This window comes from Oryctolagus cuniculus, chromosome 12 (genome assembly GCF_051225735.1).
Source record: "Oryctolagus cuniculus isolate XC-2025 breed Fujian yellow rabbit chromosome 12, ASM5122573v1, whole genome shotgun sequence".
Classification (NCBI taxonomy): domain Eukaryota; kingdom Metazoa; phylum Chordata; class Mammalia; order Lagomorpha; family Leporidae; genus Oryctolagus; species Oryctolagus cuniculus.
Window position 1 is genome coordinate 13,859,552 of NC_142878.1, and position 12,066 is coordinate 13,871,617.

A 12,066-nucleotide genomic window follows, 5' to 3' on the forward strand; every position below is an offset into this window, starting at 1 on the left:
TCTATCTCATTTCTCTTCTTTTGCAGAATATTCCCTGTCTATATTTGCATTTTTTTCACTCAATTGACTACAGTTATATAGCAAGTTGGAAAAAATGCAGTTTTAATTTCATTTGCACCAAATATAATAGGTTAATTAGCAGAGACTAGATCTCTTTAAATTGAGTCTTCCTATACAACTGCAAGGTATGTCTATTTTTAATCAAGTTATTATTTTGGAATACTGCACAGTACAGTTTTATTGGGTTCTTTTCATTTTAAGTATTTTAAAGTTAATTTAGTAATTGATAGTCATTCTGAAATGAATTATACTTTTATATACTTTGTATTTCATTGAGTTTCCAAAACTAGTGGTTTAAATTAATAATTTATGATCACATTTATTATCTTGATGAAGTATATTGGTAAATATTCAGAATATACAGGAATAAAGCACCCTTGGCTTTGTTAACAGTTAACAGTCATATTAACTTGTGATGCTACTTTTTGGAACTTCTTTTATTCAATATTATTCACCAGATTTAATGGTAGATTTAGATTTAATTAAATGGCATTTTGAATTAAATTTTTATAAAATAGAACATGCATATCGTGAATGAAAAAGCTAGTTTTAATATTCCCTCCAATAATTATAATTTTATTTATAATTTGTGAAGTTATATTCCTTAATAATACCTTATTTTTATGGTAGGGTTTTGTATAGTTTCACTGGTTCTATAAAACCATTGTGAGTAATTTCAGCACAGTCTCAATAATTAATAACTATTAAAAATAATAGAAAATTTTTTATTTTGCAATAATCTTTATCAGTTGCTTTTAATTTTTATTACTATAAAGAGAACAGATTTCATGTGTTTCATAGATAGCAATGGTAAGATAACCATGCTTCCTTCCTTGCCAGTCTCCTTCAATCGCCCCTCCTTCCTTCCTTTATTTTTTTCTTTAATTTTTGCAGTAACATAATTTCAGTATACTTTATGTTCACAGGCTTAATGCACCACTAGCTAAATTATCAACAAGTTAAAAGTAGAATGACTACTGTTCCACAGGGTTATACACAAGGGCTTTAAAGCAGTACACATCACTTTTTTATTAGTCCTCTTCTTTCTTTACTAATTAATTACCTAAACCAGGAAATTAACATTGATATATGTTAACTGATCCATGTAGCATGTGCATATTTGTAGCTTTAGTATCATTTTATTGGTCTGTAATTTGATGTTGTATACCAGTTTGCATGAGATTGTCGTATGCCTCCTGTTTGGTATGTTTCCAAAAGCATAATCCATATGCTTTTAAAGATTTTATAGAACATTTTCATCTTTCAGTGTGGATTTATGTCATGTTAGTCATTGAAATTGAGGTTATACATTTTGTGGAAAGATACTGTAGAAGTGACTTTGTGTTCTCAATATTTTTAGTGCTATTAGTTTGATTATCCTGTGTAATAATTAGTAATATAAATACTGTTTTTATTTTCATATTATTTTCTTATACATAAATGTTTATTTTTTGTAATAGTATGGTGTTAGATTCTGATTTTAAATTGTTATTTATGTTTTGTAATTTTCTAGTATAAGGAAAGATCTGTATTATTTCAAGTATTTATATTAATATTGAGTTAGATTTTTTTTGCCTTTCTTTTTAAAAACATATTTGTTTGGAAGGCAGTGACCTCATATGCTAGTTAACTCCCAAATGAATACAACTGCTGGACCTAGACCAGGATGAAAACAGGAGCTGAGAAATTGATCCATGTCTCCAATGTGGGTGGCAGGGAGCTAACCAATTTCATCTTTAGTAGCTCCCTCCAGGGAATCTAGAGTGGGGATTAGAGCCAGATTAAAGTTAAGGAATTCTCATATGGGATGTGGGTGTCCAAAAGTTTACCTAATTGCTGTGCCAAATATCTCAGTTTGACTATTAGTAGTTTTATTTTATTTTAAAAACTTTGATGGAGCTGGCATTGTGGCACAGTAGGTTAAAGCCCTGGTCTGCAGTGCGGGATCCCATATGGGCTCCGATTCCTGTCACAGCTGCACCATTTCTGATCCAGCTCTCTGCTTTACCTGCTATGCCACAGTGCTGGCCCCCAGAGTCATTTTTTCTTTTCCTGCTACAATTATGGAACCATTAATTTCTCCTTAATTTCCTGCTTTATGTGGATAATGGCATTTGCGAGGCAAGATACAGGTGCTATTTGTCATTTATTTTGGATTTGCACTGCTTATAAGCCCTTACTGGAAACTGGCAATACATGTATGAATATGAGCTATCAGTCCCCCAAATGTTATTTATTACTGTGATAAATACATATAATCAAATTTACTGTCAACCATTCTTAACTATACATTTAGTAATATTAACCACATTCATGCCACTGCATATATATCATTTGTAAATTGTATCTATTAAATGGTAATTTTCCATGCCTCCTTTCCTCAGTTCCTATCATCCACCTTTGCAGAGTATCTTATATAAGTATATTTGTATTTGTCTTTTTTAAGAATTATTTGTTTGAGAAGCAGAGTTAGAAAGAGATTGATCTTTAGTCAGCTGTTTCACTCCCCCTATAGCCACATTAGTCTAGGCAAGAATCCAGGAACTACATCTGGGCTTCTAATGAAGGCGACAGGGACCCGTGTTCATGGATCATATTCTATTGCCTTGTCAGACATCTTAGCAGGGAGTTGGCTGCTTGACCTGGCACGTTGCAGTGCCAACCCCTTTGTATTTGTCTTTTTGTGACCCAAGGTTCATGTTGTCGAATTTGTCAGACTTACCCACCATTTAAAGCTGAATAAACTATTGTATGTATATACCTCATTTTCTTTATCCATACATTTATGGACACTGGGTTACTTCCTCATTTTAATTTTGTAAATAGTTTACAAGAGCCATGTAATTCACTGATTCACCCTCCAAATGCTCACAGTGGCTGGGCTTGGAGCCTGGAGTTTAATCCAGGTCTCCCATATGCATGACAGGAGCATCACCTGTTGCCTTCCAGTGGCCGCTTTGGCAGGAAGCTGGAATCAGTAACCAAAACTTTGAGTTGAGCCCAGGCACTCTGATATTGGATGCAGTGTAACTGCTAGTCTAAATACTAACCTCTGATTGTCATAATTTAAGAATCACTGCTTTTTGTTATTAGTCCTGTCAGTAGTGTTGAATTGAGTTTTTGTTTTGTTTTGTTTTGTTTCTATTGTTTTTCTATTTTCTGTTTGATCATCTCTTCTCTGTATTGTCTTGCTCACTTTGTCTTTCTTTTCTTCAGTTCCAGTTGTTAAATTGAAGTCTTTTTTTTTATTTTAGTGTTTTATAGCTGTAAAATTCTTCTTAGTATTGGTTTCACTGTGTCTGTTTGGTTGTGCATTTTTTAAACATTTATTGGCTTATTTGAATGGTAGAGTGACAGGGGGTGGCATAACCCTGTACACCACAATGCTGACTCCTAGTTGTTTTTATAATAGTGAAGTGTGAAAATTCAACAATTAGTGTTCTCATTTCCCTTTGTGTATAAGTCATTGAAAATGTGTTTTATTAAAACTGACCTTTTAATTTTAGCTCTTTGGGGATTACATGTTTAAATTGACAAAAAATTATATTTATGAGGTACCATGAGGTATTGCTATATACAACTATACATTGTGTAATTTTCAAATCAGAGTAGATCAGTATTTCTCATTTTATCATTTTTTGTGGGAAAACATTCAAAATCCTTTATTTCTAATTTTGACATGGAAAACCATATCTGTTGTTCACTGGAACACTAGAACTTATTTATCTTATGTAATTTTAAGTTATACCCATTAATCAAGTTTTCCCTGTTTCTCTTGGCTTACCATGTTCGTTGTATTTAGTTGACACTAACTGAATTTACTCTAGGTTAACACAACTGTACTCTCTTAAGAGTTTATGTCCTCACCCTTGTGATGTTAGATTTTTAATATTGTCTTAAGTTCTGTAGAAAACAAGTAGCAGAGTTATCAAATATACTAGTAGCATTTAGACCATTTTTTTGTTTTATTTTTAAAGACAGAGTGACAGGGAGAGACGGAGACAGAAACTGTTATGAAAAATTGTAGACTGGAAATGAGAAGAAACTAATGAATTTTTATGTACCTATCACCTAAAATTGGTAATTGTCAATATTTTACCACATTTTGAAAATTACAGATGTATATTTCTATCTTTATAAGGTTTATATGTCTATATATTACATTTTTTATTTATTTATTTGAAAGAGAGGTAGACACATACACAGAGAGAGGGGGAGAGAGAGAGAGTGAGCTTCCATCTATTGGTTCACTCTGCAAATGGCAATAATGGCCAGAGAGAGAATATACTGCCATTTTGCAGATGGGTTCCCATTTCCACAGGTCAGGGAGGCTGAAGTTGAGAGCCACAAATTCAATCCAGGTCTCTCACCATTGCCAACCATGGTCTTCATTTGCAGGAAGGTAGGATCAGAAGTCAGTCAGCTATCTAACCGAGGCACTCTGGTATCCTGTTAGCTTAACTGTTATTGCAGTGATGTCCCTCTCCCCCAAAACTTATTTTTCAATTCCTTTTTTACAAGATTTTTGACATTCCTTGTGTATTGTCTCTTTTCTGTGGAGTTCTTGTATTAAAGGAATTTATGTAAGAAGGCTATAGGAGGGCTTGGCATTGCATAGCACTCATTTAAGAATTTCTGGCTGTAATAACACGTGGGTAGAAACACCAATAATGTATGTAATACTTGTGTTGATTATATAATCACATTGCAGTTTATGGAAATATAAGGCAAATTAGTAAGTAATCCCTTAGTATATAACATTTTAAAAGTTGTCTTTTTTAAAAAAGTTTATTTATTTATTTGGAAGGCAGAGTTATAGAGGCGGAGAGAGAGAGAGAGAGAGAGATCGATCTTCCATCTGCTAGTCCACTCCTCAAATGAACACATCTGCCAGATCTTGGCCTATCCAAAGCCAGGATACAGGGGCTTCTTCCTGGTCTCTGTGTGTGTGCAGGGACCCAAGCACTTGGGCCTTCTTCCTCTGCTTCCCCAGGCACATTAGCAAGGAGCTGGATCGGAAGTGGAGCAGCCAGGACCGAAACTGGTTCCCAAATGGAATCCCAGCACTACAGGCCATGGCTTTACCTACTATGCCACAGCAGCAGCCGCCCAAGAAAGCAATGTTATTATACCTGTTAGCACATTAAACCATTTTTAACATAGTTGTGGTTCTTAACAAAAAAAGTATGAACCTTGAGTCTTACAAATCATATTATTTACATAACTTAGAGTAAATTCTAGTTATTAGGAAACTTTCTAAATGTTTATTTATTTATTTGAAAGTCAGAGTTACATAGAGAAGGAGAGGCAGAGAGAGAGGGAGAGGGAGAGAAAGGGGTCTTGCATCTGTTGGTTTACTCCCCAGTTGGCCACAGTGGCTGGAGTTGCGCCAATCCAAAGCCAGGAGCCAGGAGCTTCTTCCAGGTCTCCCATGCAGGTGCAGGGCCCCATGGACTTGGGCCATCTTCTACTGTTTTCCCAGGCCATACCAGAGAGCTGGTCCAGAAGTGGAGCAGCCCATATGAAGAAGTCAGCACTGCAGGCGGTGGCTTTACCTGCTGCACCATAGTGCCGGCCCCATAGAGAACCTTCTTGAAAAGAAAATAATTTATTTCACAAATATGAGTCAGCAAAATTAAGTATTTTCCTGTATAAACACTTCAAATGTAAAAATAATTTTCCTTATATCATTTGAAGGTTTTTTATTTACTTTTTAATACTTTTTGGTTGAAATAATTATTTTTATTTTGTAATTATAAATATAGTTTTAGGAAATTAGATACTTTAAAAAGTATTTTCATGTTGACAAAATGAAGTAAAAGTAAGTATAGCCTATTAGGTAGTTGCAAAAGTTGAATAATTCTCTGATTACAAAAGTACCATACTTTTAAAAAATAATTTAGGAAATAGAATGATCATTAAATAATAACAAAGATCCTGAAATTTTACTAATCATGTTATAAAAAGTATAATTCCATAATTTAAATTTTTTATTTCAATTTTTTAAAAAATTGCTAGAGAGGGAGAAAGAGCTGACATTATTGCCTTATCTGCTGACTTCCCAATTGCCTGCTGACAGCTGGGACAAGCTAGGAGCACAGAATGCAATTCAGTTCCCCCACATATGTGGTGGGGAGCCAAGTACTTGAGCCATTGTTACCTTGTGCCCTTTGGGTATGGAATAGCAGGACACTGGAAATGGAAGTAGAGCCTGGACTCCAGCAATGTCTTTGTTATGCCAAGTGTCTGTCCCTGAATTTCAAAATTAGCAGGATTACTGTTAAGTTTTGATTGTATGACCAAAATTAGCAGGATTACTGTTATGTTTTGATTGTATGACCAAAGATGATTATAATTATATAGGTCAGATACTATATCCATTACATTCTTAGGACACATTCTAAAATGTCACATTAAATCATATCCCAATCTACTCTTTGTTTTTTATATTAAATGCAAATGCTTTATCAATTAGTGGGTTTTTTGTTTAGTTTTCAAACATTGTTCACACTTTTATTATGAACCCTCTATGAAAAAAGAATGCATCACGGCTGGCACTGTGGCTCACTAGGCTAATCCTCCGCCTTGCGGCGCCGGCACACCTGGTTCTAGTCCCGGTCAGGGTGCCGGATTCTGTCCAGGTTGCCCCTCTTCCAGGCCAACTCTCTGCTGTGGCCAGGGAGTGCAGTGGAGGATGGCCAAAGTACTTGGGCCCTGCACCCCATGGGAGACCAGGATAAGTACCTGGCTCCTGCCTTTGGATCAGCGCGGTGCGCCGGCTGCAGCGTGCCAGCCGAGGCGGCCACTGGAGGGTGAACCAACCGCAAAGGAAGACCTTTCTCTCTGTCTCTCTCACTGTCCACTCTGCCTGTCAAAAAAAAAAAAAATGCATCACACGTTAATACAGAGGAATGGAGATTATATGAGTGCATTACTTTTCATATTAAGAGTGGCTGAATTAGCAAAATTGAAGGTAAAATGTGTTAGAGTAAAATGATCATTTATTGAATATTATTTTTCCAGTTAAAGTTTAGCATTCTGTGAAAATAGTCACTGTATATGTTACACAAATTGTTTAATATTACTTTGTGACTTTCTATGTAGTACTGAGGAAGGAAGATTAGATGTTGAAGTTTTGGACAACGAGACTTAATGAAAGTCATTAAATAAATGATCTGTGATTCAGATTATTTAGCAATATCTCCTCCCTCATTAAGCTGCTAACATTTCTCCCTGTCATCTTTGACCCCTTTTGCATTGTGCTTTTTTTTAACAGTAAATGCAAAAGAAAATTGGACTGGAGTATGTGTTGCTCTTCATTTTCCATGAGAAAGTGACTTTCTGACATGAATAAATTGTAGTAGCTAAGAATCTGGAAGCATATTGATAGAGTTCTTTTGTATTTCCCATTTTAAAACAAGTTTTATTAGTGTTACTTCTATTCTTACGTTTTAGTCTACTCTTCACACTTATGCTTGTTTGTCCAGTAATCATTAAAGCCACATTATATATGGAGGTGAGACATGGACACATTATTGGAGAAGTTCATTATTTCTCAGAGCTTTTACAGAGAATACTTACACATATTCCAGGACAATCCAATTTAGAACTATTTTAGAAATAGCTGAGCTTCTAGTTAATGATTTCAAAGTTAGAAGGTGTAAATAGGCTATTTGTAGTTAGCTTATAGCCAGGCTTATTGTATATCTAGTAGTCTGGGGGAAAATTAATTAGTCTAAATATTGAGGTACCCTAATATCTTCAAGCTATATGAATTTTCCTGCCACAGCTGGGATGGTGCTATTTATCAGCGAATTGAAAAGACTTCATATATTTGATTTAAAATGTTTATTATGAAAACCAATGCATGGATTTCAAAATATTCTATCACAGCAGGTACTTTTTTGTATTTTTCCACGACCCTTTTTTCATTTTTTGTTTTTATTTACTTATTTGAGAGATAAGAGTTACAGTGAGAAGGCGAGACAGAGAAAAAGGTCTTCCATCTGTTGGTTCACTCCCCATATGGCCCCAATGACCAGAACTGTGCAGATCTGAAGTCAGGAGCCAATAGCTTCCTCTGGCTCTCCCACATGGGTGCAGGGGCCCAAGTGTCTGGGCCATTTTCCAGTGCTTTCACAGGCCACAGCAGAGAGCTGGGTTGGGAGAGGAACAGCTGGGACTAGAAACAGCACCCATATAGACTACTGGCACTGTAAGGTGGAGGATTAACCCACTGAGCCACAGCGCTGGCCTCTTATTTTTATGTGATACATTAAAGCTGTACATATGTATGGGGTACCAGTTTGAACTTCTATGAGGTCAGTTTATTTTAAATTACACAGATGAGTGATAGAATGCTTGGCTTCGGTTATTTCATTTAATGTAGCCTAATGACTTAAATGTTGTTGTAAATGATAGGATTTCAACTTTTTATGGAGGAATAGTATCCCATGTGTATATATAATCTTTATCTTTTTATCAGTTGATTGACACTTAGGTTTTTTCCATTTTTTGACTGCTGTGAATAGTGCTGCTATAAATATGAGAGTACACATGTCTCTTTGGTAGACTGATTTCATTTCCTTTTTGTACATATTCATTAGTGGGGTTTCTTGGTTATATGGTAGTCTGTACTGTTTTCTATAATGGCTGTTATGATTTAATTTCCAAGGAATGCCATATAAGGGTTCTCTTATTTTTCCTTCTTTATAATTACCATTCTAACTGGAGTAGCAGTTTTTTAATCTATTTGTTTAAATTTTATTCCTTATAATAACTTCTAACTGGAGTAACATAGATATCATCTCATACTTGGATGTGCAGTTAGTTACCTGATGATCAGTGATGATGACTTTGTTCTCTTCTGTGGGTCCCTTAGCTCTTGTGAAGGTGTTCAAATTGTTGGCATTGTGTAGAAATGATCACTGGAGCGTCTTCCTTATTCACTATCTTTCTCTGCCTCCTTCATAAATGTTTTGATATACACATAGTAGAATACATCCTTGCATGATTTAGCCAGTGCTAGAATGGATAAATAAACCCAACCATACATAAATGAGTATTAGACAGGTGTCAGGTGAGGAATACTGGTGGAGTAAGAATAGCTGTTATACAATTGCATTGCTGTAAGGGTGGTTTGGAAGACAGATGGATGATTGGATGGATCCAGAAATGGTTTCTGGATGGAACTAAGAATTGTAAATAGAACTGTATATGTAGAACTGTTGATAAAAATGTTTGGAAAGATACCATTGAGAATGCAAAATCAATGCAAGATGGATAGAAGAATGGAATAATTTATGGATATGTGCTTTAAAGAACTTAAGATAGTAAGAAAATCTCAGTGATTTAGAACTATGAGTATTTCTCATAGTAACAACTGTCCATCAGGAATTATTAGGGATCCTGTGCTAATGAGAGTTCCTCATGGGCTGCATGTCACAAAGACAGTAGAACTTCATTGTTAATATGGGGGAAATCCTGGAAAGTTATGCCATATGCCATAGCTCTTAAATGCACAATGATACATTGGCAATATAGATAGCATGGATACCTAAAACAAATAGGCATTTGGCAAGTGTACTTCTCCAATGCTTTTGAAAAGATAAAAACATTGTAAAAAATCTTATACTTTAAAATAAATGCATTTCAAATATTTCACTATAAAACGGGTGATTGCTCTGTGAATTATCAATACCTTATCAAACTATCAAGTTCTCCATAAATGTATACATTTTATTGCTTTAAATCAGGAAACAAATCAAATTTAAAGTATATATTGGATTCTACTTACCGTAGGATACCTTCTGGACATGAATATTGAATTTTCTTTCTGCTTATTGAGTATACTTCAATCCCTTCCCAGTAGGAAAAACCAAAAACCTCACTCAGGTCATAGTCCAGTGTCTTTCAGTTATGCATTTGGATTTCTTCCTCATGGAGTGGTGTAGAATATTGATCAGTATGAGAATAGACTGATAGGATAACTAGGTCATATTTAAAGTTGAAGCAAATGGGGAATGTTACAAGATGAGAGTGAATCCTTTTTATTTATGAAATCAGAAACTGTTGATGTTCAAGTTCTGAAAATATAATAATTAAGATACAAAAACTAGTCCTAGTTAGTTTAGTTTAGAAAGTAGTTTCCTGTAATTAAAGTTTTTTCTATTTTAATGATTTTGGGACTGAATAGTAGGTTTATGAATGAGCCAACTTTACCTTCTGCTTATGATAAGCTGTTTTTTGTATGTCATGATTTCCCTGTATTTTCTACAGTTTTAACTGAGGTGTTTCCAGTTTGAGAAATGAAAACATTTAGATGCTTCACTACATGGCATATGCATATCAATTCAAATAACTGTACTTAACATTTTTGTGGACTTCATTCTTCAATTGTGCTGGTAAGAATCAGTCACTCTGTTGTGCTGTATGTTTAAATTTTTTGCCAGTTTGAAGTTGAATTCAATTTGTTGTATTTTAAAATCTAAACTCATAAGAATTCTATAAACATAAAAGATTGTCATATTGTGAAGTGATTACCTTTAAATGCAATAGAATAGATAAAAGAAATTCTAAATGTTGATATTGCACTATTGATATATGGGTTATCGATTTTTATTTGCTACTTTTCATCAATTAGTAATTTTTATATTCTCTGATAATGAATATTGCAGAATAAATGCATTAATGCTGGATGGAGAGAGGTAAATAAGGAATGAGTAGATGTCATAGGAAAAGATGTCAAGAAAGCGAAGTCGAAGGCAAGTATAATATAGGTTGTAATGACAGCATTAAGTTGAATTTCAGTTCCATGTGCATTATTTAGGAAATTAATAGAACTGTTAGTGACTATTTAGGATGAGCATACAGGAGATGAGGAATATTCCATTCCTGGTGTGGTGAAAATATATCTTAACACCCTTTCATTTGATGACTGAGTGAAAATTCTTGATATTTTCAAGCACCCATTTTGTTTTCTTTCACAAGCTTTCCCAAGTAAGGACCAAGCAGACATTTCCTACAGGTAATAGCGTTAAGGCTTACTCTTTTTGGCTGTGCTAACAATAGATAATATTTTTGTTTGAGTTGCTTGAAATTAAATTTCTTTCTCATCAAACCTACTTTGTGACCTATATGATTATTTGGAGGTTATATTTGAATAGATGATCTTGTACTTCTTGTCAGAAGACTACATTTCAATCAGAAGTTGAAATACAGGGTGCTTTGTTACTTTTGGAGACACTAAAACTTAAACAGGAAGCATCATGAAAGTGTGAGAAAAATTTGTGGATTTTGCTTTTTAGAAAGATTCCCACGGGCCGGCGCCGTGGCTCAATAGGCTAATCCTCCACCTTGCGGCGCCGGCACACCGGGTTCTAGTCCCGGTTGGGGCGCCGGATTCTGTCCCGGTTGCCCCTCTTCCAGGCCAGCTCTCTGCTATGGCCAGGGAGTGCAGTGGAGGATGGCCCAGGTGCTTGGGCCCTGCACCCCATGGGAGACCAGGAAAAGCACCTGGATCCTGGCTCCTGCCATCGGATCAGCGCGGTGCGCCGGCTGCAGCGGCGGCCATTGGAGGGTGAACCAACGGCAAAGGAAGACCTTTCTCTCTCTGTCTCTCTCTCTCACTGTCCACTCTGCCTGTCAAAAAATAAAAAAAAAAAAAAAAAAAAAAAAAAAAAAAGAAAGATTCCCACAAAATATTGTGGAATACCTAGAGTAACTATGTCTTTTTTGTTTTAACTCGTGAACTGCTATGTAAATTTGCAGACATTGCACAGGAAATATTGTTTCAAAAATGAATAGGTAGTTGAATGTGATGACAATAATTTAGACTAGGAGGGAACTGTTCAATACACAGCATATATGCAGAGGAAGGAAAATTTCAGCTTCATTGTTTTTACATGCAACTGTAGCTTAATATTATGGGAGTTGTTCTCCAAGGAGTATCAGTAGATACTTGAAGGTGATATTCATTTATCATAGATATGACTGTAGGATAACCTG

The 12,066-nt window shown here is 35.2% G+C and overlaps 1 protein-coding gene across 10 annotated transcripts in view; it reads left to right on the forward strand.

The window, feature by feature from the left end:
- Window positions 1-12,066, forward strand: part of LOC149122943 (uncharacterized) — a 77,117-nt gene that overhangs the window by 23,049 nt on the left and 42,002 nt on the right. For 7 of the 10 annotated variants that reach the window (XR_016217213.1, XR_016217215.1, XR_016217218.1 and 4 more), the window contains 3 exons: window positions 27-185; window positions 10,339-10,463; window positions 11,050-11,086. The gene's annotated coding sequence lies outside the window, so the exon portion shown is untranslated. Of the gene's footprint in view, window positions 1-26; window positions 186-10,338; window positions 10,464-10,736; window positions 10,800-11,049; window positions 11,087-12,066 lie in introns of those variants that run through there. The other 3 variants (XR_016217220.1, XR_016217221.1, XR_016217217.1) reach the window with 1 other exon arrangement.